Raw genomic sequence first — 22066 nt, 5'->3', positions numbered from 1 at the left:
TTCTTGAAACTATTCAGATAACATTAACAGTTAAAGAAATGGAAATAAATATAAAATACAAAAAAACATACACCACAAACAAAGTTAAACATATTTATTACATATGACATAAATAAATACATAACATAAAAGATGTAGATACGATTGACATAAATACAAATCAATATTACAATCACCAAATATAATAATCAAAAGTAAATAATAAATTACAAGGACTAACATGGTAAATAAAACAGAGTAAAAATTAAAAATATTAAACATTTCAGACACTAAAATAAAAATATCCCCAAACGAAATTTAGGACTAAAATGCAATAAAACATAAACATGAAGGCCGAATAATAATTAAACCTAAATACAACAATGACTAAAATAAAATACATACGAATGTCATGACCAGATTCGAATACCAAAAAAAATACAATGAACTAAAACAGTGACTAAAATGAACCTAAAAGAAAATTTAAGCCTAAATCAAACATTAACCCAATCGAACCCACAAGCCAACATAAAGGACCAAAATGAAAAGGAAGCAAAACAGATGACCAAATCATAAACCTCATCTAAAATAAAAACTAAGAACAAGATGGACTAAAATAAAAGGCAACCCAGTTTAAAGACTAAAACATAAATGTTAATAAATTCCATTAATATACATACAATGATCAAAATAAAATTAATCACAAATCAATAAACCTGAATAGGCATAAAACCAAACTAATATTACAGAAAATTTAAGGACTGAAATAAACATTTCACAAGTTCCATGCCTGATATATAAAATTATCATAAACATCAACACATATTAGGACGAAAATATAACAAGAAATCAAAAGGAGACTCAAATAGAAAACTGAAACCTAAAAGACTAAATAGGAATTAGACCATACACATGCCAATGGCTAAATAATATATTTACAAATATAGTGACCAATGTCAAATATTAATAGAAATAACTTAACAAATAATAAAGGACTAAAATATAAATAAGGAAACATAAGAATCTGAAATCAAATAAATGAAACTTCATTTAATGGCTACAACAGAACATTACAAATACACGGGGACCTATAGTGCGATTTACCCTAATATATGAGAACACGGGTGAGTTTCTCAACCTGCAGGGACTAAACACGCCATTAGCCCTTTAAAACTCTGAAAACACGGGAATGGGGTGCCCAAACAGCTGCGTTTTGCTCCCCACATTTAAGCCCCCAAAACGGCTTCTCCCCTCACTTTTGCTTCATTCTAACAGAACGAAGAGAGAGAGAGTTCCATAGAACTCTCCCAACTCTCTCAAACGACGAGAGAACGGCCACGGTGGCCGGAGGCTCCCACGGCGGGGCCGACGGCTGCGCACGGTGGCCGGAGAAGTGAAACTGAGCCCAAACGAACCCTCTCTTCTCCCTTGAACCAGAACCCTAAACTTTATAGCCTAAAAACCTATCTAGACCCCTAAATCTTAGGTTGTTACCTCTCGAAGCAACAAGAATCCGGCGACTCTTGGTGTTCCCAACCGCTTCGAACCCACGGTGAGATCTTCTCTCTCTCTCTTTCCTTTTGTCTTTATGCTTTGATTTTTTTTTCTTTTTCTCCTGTAAAACCCGAATGGTCTCTCTCTGTTTTTGTTATCACCGCCTCCCCTCTCTGTTCTCTTTGCTTCCTTCCTTTTATCTTGCTTTGCATGTGGTTCCTTTTTGCTTCGTTTGGTGAGATGATGATGTCTAGAATAGCCCATGGCTTTCTCTGATTTTGCAAGATATAAATCCCGAATATTTAGGGATTTATTGGTATTTTAATTTGGGGTTTGGTTTTTGGTTGATTTGGTCACTGTGGGTGTCACTGTAGGTGGATGTTCGGTCACTATTCATGCAGGAGAACAGTCGGCGGCGACGGGACATCTCGGCTTGGTGGCTCGGTGATTGGCTCACGGCTGGGAAGCTGAGGAGTTGAAGTCGGCGGCTGCCATTAGGGGATTAGGGTTAAAACCCTAATTTGTTTTAGGGTTTGAAACCCTAATCTGATGGGTTGGTTCAGGGTACTGAGCCATTAGGTTTAGCTAGTTGGGCTCCGGGAATGGACCTTCTGTAATCTGGGCTTAGTGGCCTACAAAAATTGTAATATGTAATTAATAAACATAATAATAATAAATAATAATAATAATAATAAATAATAATAAATATATATAAATAATAATAAAAAAGACCCGGACAAAAACGAGTGTCTACACTATATATTCCCGTTTTCATTTATAGTTGCAATAATGCACTTGTGTACGGATTATTATGTTGCAAATCTATCAATCATAACAAAGTTATTGTTCGAAACAGCTGTAAACGTTGAGAGGTGTATTTGATGTTACATTATCAAGCTTGCTGTGGGAGTATGGAAGTTACCCACAATCCTTGTCCCTTTTCAAGGCAGTTCTTCAGCAGTAAATGGCATACGGCTCTACATCTTGTAAATGGAACCGTAAGATAGGCATTTAGTCATCTTCCTGGTTGTTTGGCACTTACAAATCAATAGCATGGGCGCTATAGCATTCTGTCGATTCTTCTCCCCTCGCAATGTTCGTAATATTGTAAGGGTAAGCCGGTTAGAATCACAGAATCTTTTATGCTTGTCTCAATGTCGGAATCGTGGGCTTTTCACGATGCTCTCTAACATTTAAAAAACTTGGGTCCTAGAAATCGAAATGGACAATGGAAAAACTATCTGACTGGTGCAAGAAAGGTCGGATTTTGTGGACTCGATCCATTGTTTAACTCATAATAATGGGAGATTATAATTCAACAAATTTCCCATAAGCAGAACATGTTGTGGATAGTTTAGACATCTGCTTCTACGGCCACAGTCATCATTCTGGAAACCTGAATCATCTTTGATTATGTCTTTTTGTAAGCAAAACAAACTGAATAACCTCAAGCGTTGAGGAAATGAATAACTTCTTATACGATCTTAAAACAGTTGTTTACAAAACCATTTTAAATCAACCAAAGACAACTGATGTCTTTATGGAATGCCCACTGTTAATGGACAGGGCCCAATTGTTCTTCCTCGAGATTTTAACGGGTCAGTTGGGAAAGTAATCTCTTTCTGGTCCAAAGAAGATCAACCCTTGTTCTCTCGGTCAAGTGAGAAGGCCGGCCGAACAGTGGTGACTTTCAAGGTCTCGAGCAGCTCGACTGGAGAAGAAAGGGAGAAAACGATGTTAAACGGAGAAGAGGACGAAGAGAAATGGCTGGTGGAAGGGATCACTGGTATTCAACACAACGCTTTTTACATGCATCGAGCTTTGGTATCTCCTAAGTCTAACTATCTCAACTTGAACCGTGACCTGATCATGATCTCCAATTTTCTTTGATTCGTACTAAATTTGGAACTATCTTATCTCAGGATTCCAATAATCTTAGAGAAGCTCTTAAGTACTCTGCTCAGATGTTATCGGAGCTCCGGACCTCTAAACTCTCTCCTCACAACTACGAACTTTGTAATATTATTTTCTTTTTCTTTTTTTCTTCTTTTTATTGATCGAGTCTGGTGTGTTTGGATTCTCAAATTTTGATTGGATTTTTTATGCAATTATTATTGGAATTTTAGATATGCGAGCTTTTGATGAATTGAGTGTTTTAGAGATGTTCTTCAAAGATGAAAGCAAACACGGTGTCTATGTGGTTGATCTGTACGAGCTCGTTCAACATGCTGGCAATATTTTGCCTAGACTGTAAGTGGTTTAAATAATATCATCGAATTTAATATCAGAATTCTATAATTTTGTTTATTTTTATACCATTTCCAAATTTCGAACACTTTAAATAATGCATTCTCTTTCATTTTAGCCATATGTGTACATCTTATGTGAAAGAAAACGTGAAGGAAAAACTGTAAGCAATCCTTTGTTCTGGGAAGTGGAAAGTAACTTTCTGCTTAATAACTAAATAAGCTCCAAATAATAAACTGTCTTGTGCATATGATTATTCTCAAATGTTAGACCTCCATGATTCCATTGTCTTGTACATATTGGTTCTGAGTTATGAGGGGTGAGTTCTCTTGATTAGTTCTTCTTGTCCTTCCTGTTGAAATGAGTTTTTGATTTCAAAATCTGACTGATTCATTTTTATGTCTTTGCCGATGGGGTTTGATATTTCAATGTTGTTGACTGCTTCTTAAAATTTTATGGTCCCATTTCATGATTTTCTCTTTTCAGTATTTTGGCTATTTTGTCACATTAGATAGATGAAATTTGAACTCCTCTCTCTCTCTCTCTCTTCAAAAATATATTCAAATACCTGAAGACAATAAACTAGTTTTATCAGCCAACTTTATGGGACTGAGGAATATATGGTGTATACCTATAGTAGCTGCTGCTGAATTTGCTTAGATGGAAGTCCATGTTGATCTTGAATTTTCATTTGTGTGTGACATGCAATGCAATAGGATTTGGAAAAGATTTGTAAATTAACCAATTGCCAGGACATGATTCTGTGTTCTTGCAGAGATGTTGACACTGTGATGGATGCTGTGGAATTTGTGCTGCAGAATTTCTCTGGGATGAATAAACTTTGGGTGCGAATGCAGCATCAGGTTTGTTGAATATCTGTTATATCTAACTTCTTCATATATGCAATGCACCACAATACTTGCATGCCATAGAATTGAAAATGTATCACAAGAGCATAAATTTTGGCCATGCAGGTGTCATGGTGGTTGTGATTCATTCATACTCTTTGGTCACCCTGAGTTGAAGCCTTCAATTCGTATTTCTGTCTGCAGAAACCTGGTAGAGCTAGAGAGAATCGGAAAAAAGAAAGTAGCGAACTTCAAGATCTCGTAATATCAGCAATCTGCAATTTTATTGGATAAACTCTGAATCATGTGTATGATGCTCATTGAAGGGAAATTTATGCTTCTGTACTTACCTCTCTCATTAGGTAGGAAAAATCTCCATGTTCTCAGTCAGATAGAAGGGGTGGACCTTGATATGTACAAAGAAACAGTTCTTCCGAGAGTATTAGAGCAGGTAATTGTACTTCTTTTTCCCTACAAGCGCTGCATTGGCCTCGTTTGGTAACACTGCCAAAACATGCTTTTTGGTTAAAAAATTGGTTTTGGAAGCAAAAGCAATGCCGAACGATTAAAATTTGAAAGAATAAATGCATTTTTAGAATGGTGGTTTTAAACCAACCGCAGAAGTTTGTTTTCCTAGCTTTTCCAATTCTTCAATTGTGTTTGGAAGCAATTTGTGCTTTTACCCTCACATGGGCTCCATTCATTTGCACTGGAAGAAAAACTCTGATTTTTTTTTATATAAATAATGTATTAATTACATTTTATTTTAATTAATTAATACTAATATTCTTAAAAAGGTAATCTATTGTTTAATGATTTGTTTTAAATATCTAAAACTAATAAAAATTTATTATTTATATATTAAAATATTAATAGTTTTATATTTTTTTAGAATTTTATTATAGTTTATGTTAAACTTTTTTCATATTTTTATTGTAAAATATATTTTTATACTTTTATTATAATTTATGTTAATATATTTCATATATTAAAATATTAATGAATAATTTAAACTAACATATTTTGAATGTACAATACATTGTCTACAACAGACGTTTTATCTCATCAATAATTCTTTTTGACAACAATACCAAATACTAAATTTTTAAACTCAACTTCTCAAAATCACTTTTAAAAATATTTTTTTCACAGCACTTTTCAAAACCAATGTCCTTTAAAGGTGGGTAGATATTGGATCTTCTACTGTGTGACCTCCACATGTATGGGATGATCTTGTTCATAGGAACCGGTTTTGGTTTAATGCTTATGAATTTCTTTTATATTGTTATATAATCTTCTGGATGCTCATTGTTAATCTTCCACTGCTATGGCTCAAGTTTAATGGCATTCTACCATCATGAATTCTTATAGTGACAATTCATGCATCATGAACAGTATTGCAGCCTTTTAAGTTTTGTATGAAAACCTTCGTTTGAACCTTCTAACCTTTACTTTGTGCTTTGTCTGTTTCCTGCTGACTATCAGGCAGCTAATGACTGTGGTCTTGAGCATGTTGCTTATGAATTTTTCACTCAAACGTTTGTATTGTATGAAGAAGAAATTGCGGTAATTGCTGAGCCATCAGCTAAACAATTCAATAAAAAAAGCCACGAAATCAGACACATTCTTTCCTTCTAATTTGTGTTGAATGTTTATTGCTCTTAGAACTCCAAAGAACAATTGACGGCAATTCATCTGATAATCGGGCTCTCCAGAGGATGACTGTATTTGGTGTTGAGAACCGAGATATTTTGACACACAAGGCCACAGGAGTAATGTTGCTGCTTACCTCATCTCCGATTATTGTGCTTTATTGATCTGTTTACACAATACTTAAATATGTGCTACTTTGGTCAGTATACGGCTCGGCTATTGAAGAATCCTGATCAGTGCAGAGCTGTTTACACTTGTTCACATATTTTTTGGGTTGATGATGAGGACAGGATTAAGGATGGCGAGAGGTTTGACCTCAAAACATAGCCTTTTGAGCTTAAAAACTTTGAAAACACTGTGAATTGCTTCTTTAATAATCCCTAGCCCTTCAGGTTTGTTGATTACCTTTTTTTTTGTAAACAATTCCTTTCAATATTTACAACTAAAAATTTCAGGGGAGATTGCAGGATCCTGCTGTGCCTAAAGCGAGCATTGAGGATTGCAAATGCTGCTCAGAAAATGGCTAATGTTGCACGAGGTAGCAGTGGACCAGTCACTCTCTTTGTCGAGATATTGAACAAGTCAGTGCTTAGAGCTACAAGCTTGAACCTTGGTCATACTCAGCAGCCTACTTTTTACACTATAAACATGTCTTTTGGTGACTTGGTTCAGGTACCTCTTTTTTTTTTGAAAAGGGAAATCAACAAATCACCGCTGCTGCGATCCAAGACCTGATAGAATTAATCAATACAGAAATGCAAGGTGATTCTGCAATCCTAAACAGTTATTCAGATGCTTTCCTTGCCAGCACCTTGCGTTACATTCAATTCAGAAACAGAAAGGAGGTATAATGGGTGAGAAATTCAAATCCATCGAATTGTAAATTCTGGGGAACGTACTGAATTATGGGGGGCAAGCATCTTTTCAGATTTTTTATTAGTTGATGGTTGAGTTAGGAGAGTGCTTTAATTTGATTAAGGGTCCTGGAATTCTATTGCTTGTTATCGTGTCGATGTTGTGAAAAAGGTAAAAGCTTTTTTTTAATGATACGTGTACTATTTAATTTTGAATAAAAACAGAAAAGGGTAAGTTTAATAATTTTGAGGTAGCTTGAAAAACAGAATGATTTATGTTCATTTGTTGTATGGATGTCGCAACATTATTTGTCTAACAAGTCTCGTTCCAACGGAGCTTCTACTATTTATATTGAAGAAAAAATAAAAAGCAGCAGAATTTTCAATGATGCAATCGTATTTTCCATTCATAAATATTCAGTGACATGGATGGATATTAAAGGGTATAAATGGTAAATGGAGTTCTCTATATTAAAATCACAAGACACTGAATCTAAATTCTCTGACTCAAGGAATTAATAATATCCAGACTTAAATAAATGCTTTAAAAACAACATAATGCAAAAAAAAAAAAGGTTCAAACATGAAAAGCGGAAGAGACAAGCATATTAACAAGGAATGCTTGTCATCAAAATTATACCAAGTAAAACACGAAACAAAATCACCTGATGCTTTCACAGAAACCCTTAGAAAGCCAGGTTGCGACTTGAGACTAAACATGATGGCTTGCTGTTTCCTTGAATTAGAAAACAAAAATGGCAGGTGGATCCATCTTTCTTGGAATTTGAACCTTCCTCTGTTCACAATATCGAGCAACCACCTGATTTTTTCTTCTTGTTTTTATTCGGAGGTTGGAGCACTACCTTAATGGCTGCATCAAAGACTCCCTTCACGTTCTGCATTAATGCCATTGCATGAGATATGATAACAATTCAACACAAGTTTTCAGTTCAAAAATTATAAAGAACGCGTAGACAACATTTAACCTGCTGTGTCTTTGAGCTACACTCTATGTATGCAGGAGCCCCAATCTGTTTCTTTAATTCCTCTCCCTTAAAGAAGTTATGCAAGAAAAATATTTTTTAAAATAAGAGGAGCATATTCACCGTGAAAGAATATAAATAACAGTAATATTCTGTAAATAAATACTTGAGCTGTAGAAATGGGCACTGCGTTAGGATGGTCTGCTAAGAATTGTTGATCAACGCGGAGATCTGCAGCAGCAAAGAGTAGAGATCATAAGAAAATTTGGTATAAAAGGATACTCTTTTGCATTCGAGAAATTTTCAGCAGCTTGGGGAATCAACTCAATAAAAATTCACTAGGACAACCATGGCAAGCATATCAATATCTGGGGATAAAGTATAATACCAAGCTTAGTTCCGACAAGAACTATCGGAACACCAGGTGCATAATGCTTTAGTTCAGAAATCCACTGGAACGAAAGCAAGAAACACGTGATCAGATAGTACAAGACATTAAGGACATCTCATATCATACTAAACCTAAACAAAGTTATATTATATCTAAAGAAAATATTATTCAAATGTAAAACCTTCTTGGCAACATTTTCATAACTGGCCTTGCTGATGAGAGAAAATGCAAGAATAAAGACATCGGCCCCACGATAGCTCAGTGGTCGTAATCTATTGTAATCCTCTTGACCTGTTCCAAGGCAATAACTTCAAACCAAAAGCTAGAAGGAACTCGTATTTACTAACAGAAAAGGAATTTCAGAAGCCATTTCCAAATTACCAGCGGTATCCCATAAACCTAAGTTGACAGTGCTGCCATCCACGACAACATTTGCACTGAATTGTCGAAAACGGTTGGAACATAGTCCTGTTACCATAGCAATTGTAAAGCAATATAAAGATGATCTGACCCTGACACAGTGCAATAGCCCCAATTTTGGCTTCAATTAACCATGAAAGATCTACTTGCAGCTGATTTGTCTATATCGTACGGCGTTAAGCCCAATCTTAAAGGCATTAATGAAAGATAACAAAATTTTCATAGCAATTTCAACCTCATATAAATATAAAACGAAGCTCACTCCAATACCAACAATTATAAACAATTCTTCCATCATTTATCAGAGAACAAATTACATAAATATTCAGGTTATGTTTTTTTTTCTCGAAAGAAAAAAAATACATTCCTACTTTCTTCATCTATCTGAGAACCAACCAGAACATTAGAAAGAGATGCTGATAACTCATGCGATCATCTTTCATCAAAGATCCGAAAATAAAGGAAAGATAATGGAAAAGGCTCACAGTAGGGAAAGTGTTGCTGGTGTAGGAAATCAGCAAGCAGGTCTTTCCGACAGCGCCATCGCCTACAGTGACGCATTTTATGAACCTCGAGGCGCTCATTTTCCTCCGCCGCCGTGAGAATTAAAAAACAACAAAGATTGAAATCGTTTTTTCCCCTAGGATATCGGGGTTTTCGGCTTTTCTTTCACAGATTTGCTTCACGCACTTGTAGTTGCCGTCGACGCTGTTAACCATAGAGTGAGATCCACAGGCTTCATCGCCTGTCTCCACGAATAAAATCCTAAGGAACAGATTGATGGGAGAGGGGAAGCAAGTGAAAGACAGAAAATGGAGAAAGACAAGGGAAAATGGCAAAATGAAGGAGAAGGGAAACAAATGCGGTTTAAGTTAGACCTTGCCACCTAAGCCTCATATCACTTTCTACGTACTAATATCATTTTTTTATTTTAGAAAAGTGTCACTCTCCATGCATGTTTCACCATTGATATTTAAAATTTAGGCAATATTATATTTAAAAAAATCCCGTTAATTTTTTTAACAGTATCTTTTTAACATATTTGTTATAAAATGTCCCTCAAATTACCCACATAAGATTATCTTACGTTCTATCTAGCACGAGCAATGTATCGCATTTTATAAAACATGAGATATAATATACTTTTCAGATTATCAAATTTAATCTGATTATTTAATACCTCGCGTTTCTCAGAACGCAAAATCCACGAGATATTGAAATATTATAATTTAAGAAGTTTCGAGATTTAAAATTTAAAAAGATTCTAATGCCTCGCACTTCGTATACCTTTAGCCCCTTGTTTCGGGGGAGTGCGAGGACCACTATAAATAACCCTCATCAACTAGAATTCCTCACACCTTCCTTCAAAAAAAAACTCTCTCATATATTCTCTCTAACTCATTGTTATGGTCGGGCAACTGAGGGTTGATCTTTCGCATGTATGTACTTACTGATGGAAAAAGTTGGCGGTAATTTTTATTTATTTATTTATTTATTTCGTTTTTTTATTTATTTCAAATTTATGTATTCATTTATTTCAAATTTATTTGTTTATTTATTTATTTTAGATTTATTTATTTATTTCACTTGAATTTATTTATTTAGATATTTCGAAATTATTTATTTGTTTATTTGTTTGTTTTGAAATTATTTATTTATTTATTTATTTGAATGAATATAAAAGTTCATTGATGAGTTTTATCAATTGTTTCATGTCCCCTAATGACGATATTATTATATACTTGCACGAAGTCGATTTTGGTTATATTGGCACCGTAACTGGTGGTATAAAGTTGCACCCTTTATTGATAAACGTGTTGATTGAACGGTGGAGACTGAAAACACACACCTTTCATTTTCCTTGTAGGGATGCGACTATTACCCTTGAAGATGTCACATACCATCTTAGGTTGTCTATTGACGGAAATCCTATTACCAGTATGACTCATGGGAACTAGGGAACCTTGTGTGAGGAACTGCTCAAAGTTACTCCGATGGATGACGATTTGGATGGAATGAAGATCTACATTAAATTTTTGGATGGCAATTTTGCGCAGCTCCCTGCCGATGTTGCTCCAGAAATTAAACAGTTAATTATTTAAATCTATGTTTATTTATTGTGATTTACTTATTTATAATATTTAAATTTTGTTTTAGTTTATGTTATTGTAATTTTTTACGATAATTTTTTAATGTATTCACATCATTTTTATTTTACAGCAGTTTATTTGTGCTCATATTTTACAAGTTATTGGGGGGTCTTGATCCATGATAAATCATGAAACAAAGTGCATCTGACGTGGTTGTTAATCTGAACAAACAAGCACTTGGAGGTTGTTTGATGTTACAATTGTAATTTGGTTTCGAATGCCTTTTTAGCACTAATTCCTTTACAACTGACCCCATTACAATTTCCTTTACTTCGGAGGTAATTATAAATAATTATATTTATGAATGATAGGTGGACCGTCACACTTACTCACACCCACCTACTAAAAACTTTGTGTGATTTTAGATTGTCAATCGATAAGATAAAAGACGAGGTAATCAATTTTATAATTTTAATTTATAAATTAAATATCAATTTTTATTCGATATAGTTTAAAAATATATATGTAGTTCGTGCGGACGTCGTACAGTGACAGTGCTATTACAGTGTGTATTCCGAATGACATACATCATAGTTCGCACGTTTGGATATTGGTAGTCCCATTGATAGTGTATGAGATCGTCGAGTGGTATCCTGCTGATTGCGTATTGCGATAATTTGGTCGCCTACAAACGATTTCGCCACCACCAACAACCATGGATAGGGCTTTGCATCGTCGAATGCGACAGAGGTTAATTGAGAGGTGTATTATGTAGATTGGGTGATGCAGTGGATGACGAGGTTCGTTAGGCAGCTCATTTCTGAACTCATATTGGTCTACGGTGTTTCAGATGATTACATGTCGTGGTAATAGAAAAATGGGATATTGTATATACTGACCAAAGAAGAGCGAGCGCGAGACATTTATAGGTCTCCCTAAAACCGCTTGATCACGCAACTCCCCGCAATGCAATGTCCCCCAATATAACATGGCGCAATTCGGAGTAGACGAAAACACGCTCAAGCCTCATCATCGGGAATAACACAAGAGCCACCTACAGAGCATCAGACACCGTTGACGGCTCCTACATTCACCCACTCGACTCAGTCAATATTTCAGCATATGGAGACTCCGTCATCATTTTAGCATACGATGCCACCGAGGAAGTTTTTCACCAACGTATTTCGTTCCTATTAGGCGTCGTTGTCTATTCGCATTGCCCTCTTACACCAGCTGAACCATATTATCCGTCACCTCCGGGTGCATCTGTTCGACCATTGGCAACAGACTTCAGATAAGTAGTGTTGAGAAGACGCCATCGTAGAGCATATTTTACACCGATCTTGGTCCCAGTGGCAGTGGTGATGCTGGTCATGTAGATGAGAGTGATAATGATGGTAATGGTGGTGGTGATGATGATGATTATGATTATGATGATTAAAGTGATGATAGATTGGTTCATAGAAATCATCTTCGGACTCGTCGTCCGCCATAGTGCGATATGAGTGGACATACACAAAATTAGTTTTTTAAATTTGTAATTTTTTTTAGTTATTCGAACTACATTTTTTTAGTTAATTGAACTCTATTTTCTTTTTGTTTAAAAAATAGTATTCGAAATATAATGTTATTGTTTTTTAAATTTTGTTTAAATTATTAATCAACTTTAAATTATTAATTTCTTTAAGTTATCATTGAGCAATATGATAATTAGTTGTTCGGTTTGATGCATAAACAACTTGAGAATCATCATTTTCTCACACAAAAGTTATTTTAATATTAATTTAAAAACATAATAAAAAACTACACGAGTTGTTTATCGCTCTATCCCAACGTTCACAGGCAATATGTACCAGGACTGGCCCTTTGTCCTAATAGTCTTATGATAACCGAGTTACTCCTTCATTGCTTGTTGAATATGGTTCTTCCTCAAACATTATAGTTAACTCAATATTCCTACCACCAACACGTGTGTAAGCCTTAAACATCTTCTGAAGGTCACTTGTATTCGATAAGATCAACATGTAATGTGATTCAGTACCGGTATTTCCTACGAGAACTTTAGATTGCAACAAAGACATATGTTGTGTTGTAGATTTTTTAAGCTCCGTTGAAACCAAATCATAAAACTCATATTCCTTAATCTTGCCATTGAAGGAAGTGCAGAAATAAGTTCTGAATGGAACACAGTTGCAAAAAATCTCACAATTACTATTTGTTTTACAAAGGTATTTCATCCAAAATGGACACTGGTCTTGTTTTTATAGACATGTTTTCTCGCTCATTTTAATACGAGACTTGTCATACTGAATCAAATGTTGCTTCCACGTCAGGAATCTCTGCCACGTCAAGGATCCCTTAGTAACTCACATTTTACAGAGAGCAAGTTTACTGCCACATCAAAAGAATCTATGCAAAACTTGTGTTTTGCACAGCGTGAGATTGCCCCACTATAAATAAATATCCTCATTCCATTGATATTGTAAATTTTAACACGGTCTATGCTTATAAAAGGTTTTTCTTCTGGTGGCACAACTTGGTACTAAACTTATGTCAATATTGATGATATAAGTTATGCCACTCGAAGAGAATACCTTTTATAAAAGATATGGCTTTCTCGAAAATAATATTTTTTTAATAAATTTCCCATTTTTCTTCAAACCAACAGACATTCTCTTCGGGTGGCCTCCTCTTCAACTTGTCTTTTATACGGTATATTTGTAAAATCGATTAAATATGAGTAACCTGACCTTATTGGGAAACTCTACAAATGCATCCTCTTCTGGTGGCATCCTCTATGCCTTTTCTTACTTGAGACGCTAATATGACATTCACTCGTCTTCTTAGCTTTTTGTCTTGCATTTACTACGAAGGACTTCTTGGGAAACTTCTTGTTCCATAAAACCCCGACCTTCTCGGGAAACTAATCGTTTCTAATAATGCATTCTCTTCGGGTGGCTCTATCGACTTATCGCTTGTGACGTGGATCTGATAGTGGTGGGCATGGCTTTTGAATACCATTTTTATTCTCAATCCACTCTTCATCAAACCCATGATGTTTCTAAGAAGGCATCCTCTTCCGATGACATTCTCTACTTAAGGCATCAAATCCACATATGGTACACCTCCACTTAATCCCTCAAACTTATTATGTTTTTTATTGTACTACTTTTGTTTTGAACAATTTTAAACACTACTATTACACCACTTAAAATGTCTAGTATGTGTGGATACTAGCCATGTCTATCAAGACATTTTAGCTTGTTTTGTGTGCACAAAACCAAGCATTATATCCATTTTGAATGTGATTTTGTATCTTCTTATTCTTGCACAAAACAAGCTTTGGTACCATTTTCAACTCGCCTACAAATATCTCGTATGTCTTTATATTAGTCTCAACTGAAAGATAAATTTCAATACTACGCGAAGAATCTTATAAATTACAAAAATTTTGAGATTAAATACTCGATCATGCCCCCAGAACATTCCTATAAGCACTTGTGGATTGCTGGGAAAAATAAATACCTTGCTTTTTGGAAAACGTGAGGTATGTTGAATATTTATCGTGATAAATTTCTTGGGATGATTCAATGTCTCGTGGACCTCGCGTTTAATCATATTAAATTAAGTAACCTGAAAAGTGCACAACACCTCACATCCTATAAAATGTGAGACACGTTCTCACACTAGATAGGATGGGGTAGTCCTATGTGTGCAGTTTAGGGGCATTTTCTAATAAATTTGCTAAGGGGGTTATTGTTCAAAAAATAATCAATAGAGATTTTTAATATAATATTGCCTAAAACTTTAAGTAACTATTTCATCAATTTTGCCTATAAGAAAATTAAATATATATTATTAGGAGGTTACAATCAAGTGATTTCAAAGGTTAAAGAAATGATTTTTTTGAAGATTTCAGTTTCGAACATTAATAACTATACAATATTTGAGCGTTCATTATCAAATAGTTGAGTGTATGACATAGTAAGAGTATTTATTCTTTCTAAAATCTTATAAAGATAAACAAACAGATCTAAGAGTGCGACTCTGATACCAAATTAGGAGGCAAGGATGATCGAAATACTGTAGTAGATATGTTATACCTAAGTAAGGGTTTTTCCATAGCCATCAAGAGACATTGTCTATTAGCTACAGTAACAAAACATAATTCCTTTCATAACTGTCAACCTACTTAGTTTCTCGGTTTAAGCTTTCATGGTTTTTGATGCAAACATGATCTATATAAATGGTAAATTGCAAAGCATACACTAATAGGCCAAAGATAGAGCTACGAAAAACTCTAGAAATGAAAAATAGTTGATACTTGGTAGTTGACAGTTATTCTAAAAATAGCGAACATCATCATTTGTTCCAAAGGCACAATGTAAATTACATGATAGAATAGAAGCGTAACAGGGCAAGACAGCTCCCAAAAATCAAAACTTTAGATTCCTAAGCTCGAATCAAGCCTTAGCTGGAATGAAGCCTGCCCTTTTAAAATTCTAATTTCATATTCAAATAAAATATAAAAAAGATCAGCTGCCTTATTTCTGCTCAGAGTTTGAATCAGTTGAGGGGAAATGATCTATGTTATGTATGGCTCATAAAAGGTCTCGTTGTGGGGTTACGAATTATGTGGGTTGGGGGTGTGGGGGCGCAGCCCCCGCGGTACGGTACAGGGTTGATTTTGTAATTATGTACCAGGGTTTTCTATTATAAATAGAGATGTAACCTAGACCTAAAATATCATTGAATAAAATTCTAGCGCCGCCTAGGCACCGAGGACGTAAGCACATTGCCGAACCTCGTAAAATTCTCGTGTTCTTTCGTTTTCTTTACCCGTTTTCGTCAACAATTGGTATCAGATGTCAGGAGCAAAATTCGAAGTCGCGAAATTCGATGGTCAGGGTAACTTCGGATTATGGCAAACGAGGGTGAAGGATCTATTGGCGCAGCAAGGGATCTTGAAGGCTTTGCGACCTATAAAGCCGGCGTCGATGGATGAGGAAGATTGGGAAGAATTGCAGCAGCGAGCGGCAGGAACCATACGATTATGCTTGGCGGACGAGGTCATGTATCACGTCATGCATCTATCGTCTCCAGACGAAATTTGGAGGAAGTTGGAAAGTCAGTTTATGTCCAAATCCTTAACGACAAAACTGTATCTGAAGCAGCGGCTGTATGGGCTGAAGATGCAGGACGATCACGATTTGGCGCAATACGTGAATGTCTTCAATCAAATCGTTTCTGATCTGGCTCGGCTTGATGTGAAAATTGAGGATGAAGACAGAGCGATGATTCTGTTGTGTTCGTTACCTTCCTCTTACGAACACATGGTGACTACTCTTACATATGGGAAAGAGACTATCAATGTTGAGGAGATTACTGCAGCCTGTTGGCTCACAACCGCGGAAGCAGAATGCAGGGGAAAGCTCTCAAGCCGATAGCTTATATGTCAAGGGTAATCGAGATCGTGGACGGAAGCCAGAGAAGGTAGGGTCCGGGAAGCGGAATTCCAGATCTAAATCCAGGGATAAGAAGACGATTCACTGTTACAAGTGCAAGGAGGCGGGACATATGAAGCGAGACTGTCCGAAGTTGAAAAAGCAGACTGATGAGAAGCGTGATGGCTCATCCAAGTCTGTGAACGTGGTCGAGGATGATAATTCTGATTGCAGTGAGGGTGATATGCTTTCTATTTCAACGACACAATTGACGGATGCTTGGATTCTTGATTCTGGATGTTCTTATCATATCACGCCAAATAGGGAATGGTTTTCGACATACAGGCCGGTTAATTCTGGTTCGGTTTATTTGGGTGATGATCGATGTTGCAATATTTTGGTATTGGTGATGTCAGAATTAAGATGCACGATGGCTCCGTTCGGATGTTGAGTGGTGTTCGACATATCCCAGACTTAAGAAGATTTGATTTCCTTGGGCACTTTGCACAAGAATGGTTTATCCCTAAGGCTGACGAGGATAGGGAAACCATTCGGATTGTTAAAGGAGCATTGACTGTGATGAAAGGCAAGATGACTGCAGGGAATATCTACAGATTGTTAGGGAGTACCGTTGCAGGTGGAGTTCACTCTGTTGAGTCCTGTGATACGACAAAATTGTGGCATATGCGCCTTGCTCATCTTAGTGAACGTGGTATGGCAGAATTACACAAGAGAAACTTGTTGCATGGTGTCAAAAGCTGTAAGCTCGACTTTTGCAAGTATTGTTCTTGGTAAACAGACTAAATCCGTTTCAAGACTGCGAAGCACACAACTCAAGGATTCTTGATTATGTGCATTCTGATGTATGGGGGCCTTCCACGACATCGTCTTTGGGTGGATCTAGGTACTATGTTACTTTTATTGATGATTTTTCACGGAAAGTTTGGGTGTATTTTTTGAATCAGAAATCTGAAGTTTTTGAGAAGTTCAAGTTGTGGAAAGCTGAGGTAGAAAACCAAACAGGACGAAAAATCAAGTGTTTGCGGTCTGACAATGGTACGGAGTACACAGATTCACAGTTCCTACAATTCTGTAAGGAGCATGGGATTCAGAGGCATTTTACAGTGCGCAAGACACCACAACAGAATGGTGTTGCGGAACGAATGAACAGGTCGTTGAATGAAAGAGCCAGATGTTTGCGGTTGAATGCGGGGCTTCCCAAACACTTCTGGGCTGAGGCTGTTAACATTGCGTGTTACCTTATCAACAGATCGCCAAGGGCATCGCTGGCTGGGAAAGTTGCAGAAGAGGTATGGACTGGTCATGATGTTAGTTTTGATAACTTACGGATTTTTGGTTGTCCTGCTTATGTGCATGTACCTGCTGATGAGAGATCCAAACTTGATGCAAAATCGAAGGAGTGCATTTTTCTGGGTTACAAGAAAGGTGTCAAAGGATTCAAGTTCTGGGATCCAGTTGCGAAGAAAGTTGTGATTAGTAGAGATGTCGTTTTTGATGAACAGTCTATGTTGCAGCAGAAGCAAGACACGACAGTGGTAGATTTCGAGCAGTTTCCAGTTGAGAAACCAGAAACTTCTCAACCGACTTCTGGTGGTTCCACTACGGATTTGCAGGATTATAGTCTCGCCAGAGACAGGGTGAGACGGACGAATATAAAGCCTCCGAACAGATTGGGTTTTGAAGACTTGGTATCTTTTGCACTTACTGTTAGCAATGATGATCCAGTTACTTTTCATGATGCCGTTACTAGTCAGAAAACGACAAGTGGATGGCAGCCATGGTTGAGGAGATGGAGTCTTTGAATCACAATCGCACATGGAGTTAGTTCCCCTTCATGAGGGTAAGAAGCCGATTGGTTGCAAATGGGTGTATAAGAAGAAACCAGCAGTAACAGAAAAAGAGGGGGAGAAGTTCAAGGCTCGTTTGGTAGCGAAGGGTTTTTCACAGCAGAAAGGAGTTGATTATGATGAAATCTTTTCTCCTGTGGTCAGGCACACTTCAATCCGAGCAGTACTTGCATTGGTGGCTAGTTGGGATTTGCATTTAGAGCAGATGTTAAAACTGCTTTTTGCATGGTGATTTAGAGCAGATCTACATGCGGCAACCTGAAGGTTTCACTCAACCTGAAAACGAGCATTTAGTTTGCAGATTGAAGAATCTTGTACGGGTTAAAACAGTCTCCGAGACAGTGGTATAACGGTTTGACTCCTATAGATCAAGATTGGCTACAACCGATGTGAGTATGATTGTTGTGTCTATGTTAAGAGCCTTGATGATGTTCTTTTATTTTTCTATTACTGTATGTTGATGATATGTTGATTGCTGCGAAGAACATGGATGATGTTATCGGTTTGAAAACTTTATTGAGTCAGGAATTTGATATGAAAGATTTAGGTGCTGTAAAGAAAATTCTTGGAATGGAAATTTGCAGGGACAGAGACTCAAGGAAACTGCGGCTATCTCAACGGGGTTATGTTGAGAAAATGCTAGAAAGGTTTGCGATGAGCAGCGCGAAACCAGTTGGCACTCCATTGGCGAATCACTTTAAGCTCTCATCAGAACAGTGCCCTAAGACAGATAAGGAAGCTGAAATATGGCAAAGGTTCCGTATTCTAATGCTGTTGGCTGCTTGATGTATGCGATGGTATGTACTCGTCCTGATTTAGCTCATGCTGTTAGTCAAGTTTGTAAGTACATGTCTAAACCTGGTAAGCAACATTGGGATGCAGTCAAGTGGATCTTTCGGTACTTAAAGGGTACTGTGGGACATGGAATTGTTTTTGGGAGTCAGCGGGATAATCCTTGGTTGTAGGATATGTGATTCAGATTATGCAGGTGACTTGGATAATAAGATCTACGACAGGGTATGTGTTTACTCTTGGTAGAGGGCCTATTTGTTGGAAGTCTACTGTTCAATCTGTCGTGGCCTATCTACAAATGAAGCTGAATACATGGCAGCGGCTGAAGCTACAAAGAAGCTTTATGGCTTACTGGTTTAGTGAAGGAGTTGGGTGTTCAACAAGGTGGAGTTCAGTTGCTTTGTGATAATCAAGTGCTATTCACTTGGCTAAGAACAGGTGTATCGTGCTAGAACTAAACATATTGATGTAAGGTTCCACAAGATCAGAGAGTTGGTTGCATCTGGAGAGGTTTTGTTTCAGAAGGTACATACTGATGAGAATGCCGCTGATATGTTCACCAAGCCAGTTACGACAGACAAGTTCAAGCATTGCTTGGACTTGTTGAATGTTTCGAGTTGTTAAAGAAGCAAGGTAACCCAACCCACATTGAAGTTTCCAAGGGGCAGGATATTCGCCAAGGTGGAGATTTGTTATGTATGGCTCATAAAAAGTCTCGTTGTGGGGTTACGAATTATGTGGGTTGGGGGTGTGGGGGCGCAGCCCCCGCGGTACGGTACAGGGTTGATTTTGTAATTATGTACCAGGGTTTTCTATTATAAATAGAGATGTAACCTAGACCTAAAATATCATTGAATAAAATTCTAGCGCCGCCTAGGCACCGAGGACGTAAGCACATTGCCGAACCTCGTAAAATTCTCGTGTTCTTTCGTTTTCTTTACCCGTTTTCGTCAACAATCTAAAATATCATCGACCAACCAGCAGAAAACAGCACTTTTGAGTCACTGGATTTACATTAATGGAAATTTACTGGCCAATACATTGCAGTGTCAATCAACAAAACTTGCATTCTCGGAATGATTCATATTTAAAAAAAATCAAAGAACCCTTCTTTAAAATTTTCGGCAACAATAAGATCAAAAACCCATTGGAGTTCATGCTGTAGAGATTACAGTGTTCAAAGTTCATTGGATTTATAATTCTGACCAAAACAGAAATTCCAAAAACAAAAACAAAAAAATGAGTAATCATCTCCACTACAACAATAGATGATGAAGAATGGAAATGATAATATGAGTTTAGAAAAGAAGCAATAAAAATTTATCTGAAAGGAATCGAAATGCTCTCATCAAATCTCTTGAAACGAAAATACGGGATCTATAAATTTTTTAGCTGAGTAAGTCAAATCAAATATATTTATTTGAGTTTTTATTTAAATTTAAATACAATTATTTATAATATCATGATACTAATTAGATCCAAACTAAACAACTCTCTCTAATCGTATATGACATGTATATATTTCTTTATATTTTTTTATGTGTAAATAAGATTTTTAATGTTATTTAATAAATTAATTATCTATATGAAATGTATATATTTCTTCATATTATATTTTAAAGAATAATGTATTTTTTTTTGAAAATAAGAATAATGTATTGATGTGTATAAACGAGTCAATAAATTGTGAGGAGAAAGAATTTATAAAGAGTTGCAATCAAATAACCAAAAAAAATGTAAGTTGAGAGAGAGAAATAAAAAAGAGATAGTTAAAATATATAGGTATTCTACCATGGGGAGGGGCATATGGTTTAAATTTGATCAAAATAAACTTAAAACAACTAAGGAATTGAAGAAATAAAAATCGTTCGATGTTAAAGAATTAAATTGCAAAAGATGGATTTAATATATATATATATATATATATTATATATATATATATGTATGTAAAACTAATAATTTCACACTTTATAGCCATTAGATTTAAATAATAAATGACTTAGATTTAGTTAAATTTATAACATATAAATAAATATTTTTAACCACAGTAAAATAATATCTCTTTTTATCCCAATTTTAAACTCTAAACCCAAACCCCAAATCTCAAACGCTAAAACCCTACACTAAACCAAAATATAAATCTTAAACCTCAACCATATACCCTATAACCTACCCCAAACCTCAATCATATATCCTATAACCTAAACTCTAAATCCTAAAGTTTAAGTCTTAAACCTTAAATCCTAAACTCTAACCTTAAAAAGAAAAAATTGTTTATTGTGAGTTAAAGAATATTTATTTATGGCTTATAAATTTAAATTAAATCTAATTCAATCATTTATTTAAATATAATGACTATAAATTAATTATAGTGTAAATTTATTAGTTTATATAGTGTAAGTGGACCCTAACTCATATATATATGACACTGGATGAGAGAAATTATGGTGAGATTAACAATAGAAAATGATAAGATATTTACTGAAAAAAGGTTTAGGCTGAGAGAATATGTAAATAATAAAGACCAAATGTGTGATCATATCAAAATACCACGTCACTTAATCTTAACGACAACTGACCGTGGTGACTACATATTAATTAAATAAAAACGAAAGTGATCATATATTATGTTTTTTAAATCAATAAAGAAAAATGGATAAAACAAAAACATATTTGATCAATCATGTAGTTAATCCAATAATAAAATAATATTTTATTATTATTAAATTTAAAAATATTTAAAATAATCATCGCTCACCTTAGATCTTTGAAATTATTTTTATATTAAATAATAATAATAAAATTTCATGTCATATAAAAATAATAATAAAATAATTTAAAGGGATCAAAACAGGAACAATTTAAAATTTAGTGAGTAAATTAGAAAAATTTAAAGAACAATGAATAAAATAGGAAAAGGAATAAATTTTAGTGATGAATAATGTTTTACCCTTGTTTTTAGTGGCACAAGTGAGAAGAAAAAAAACGGAAGGAATTCATAAA

At 35.5% G+C, this 22066-nt stretch overlaps 2 pseudogenes; one reads left to right on the top strand and one right to left on the bottom strand.

The window, feature by feature from the left end:
- The first annotated feature begins 3081 nt into the window (after positions 1-3081).
- Positions 3082-7300, top strand: LOC120194720 (annotated as a pseudogene).
- Positions 7301-7685: 385 nt separating this feature from the next.
- LOC120194639 lies at positions 7686-9708 on the bottom strand (annotated as a pseudogene).
- Positions 9709-22066: the final 12358 nt, after the last annotated feature.

This window comes from Hibiscus syriacus, unplaced genomic scaffold (assembly GCF_006381635.1).
Source record: "Hibiscus syriacus cultivar Baekdansim isolate YM2019G1 unplaced genomic scaffold, ASM638163v2 tig00117000_pilon, whole genome shotgun sequence".
Lineage (NCBI taxonomy): Eukaryota > Viridiplantae > Streptophyta > Magnoliopsida > Malvales > Malvaceae > Hibiscus > Hibiscus syriacus.
Note: the sequence above shows the minus strand (reverse complement) of the source record. Positions and strands in the feature narration are given on the sequence as shown.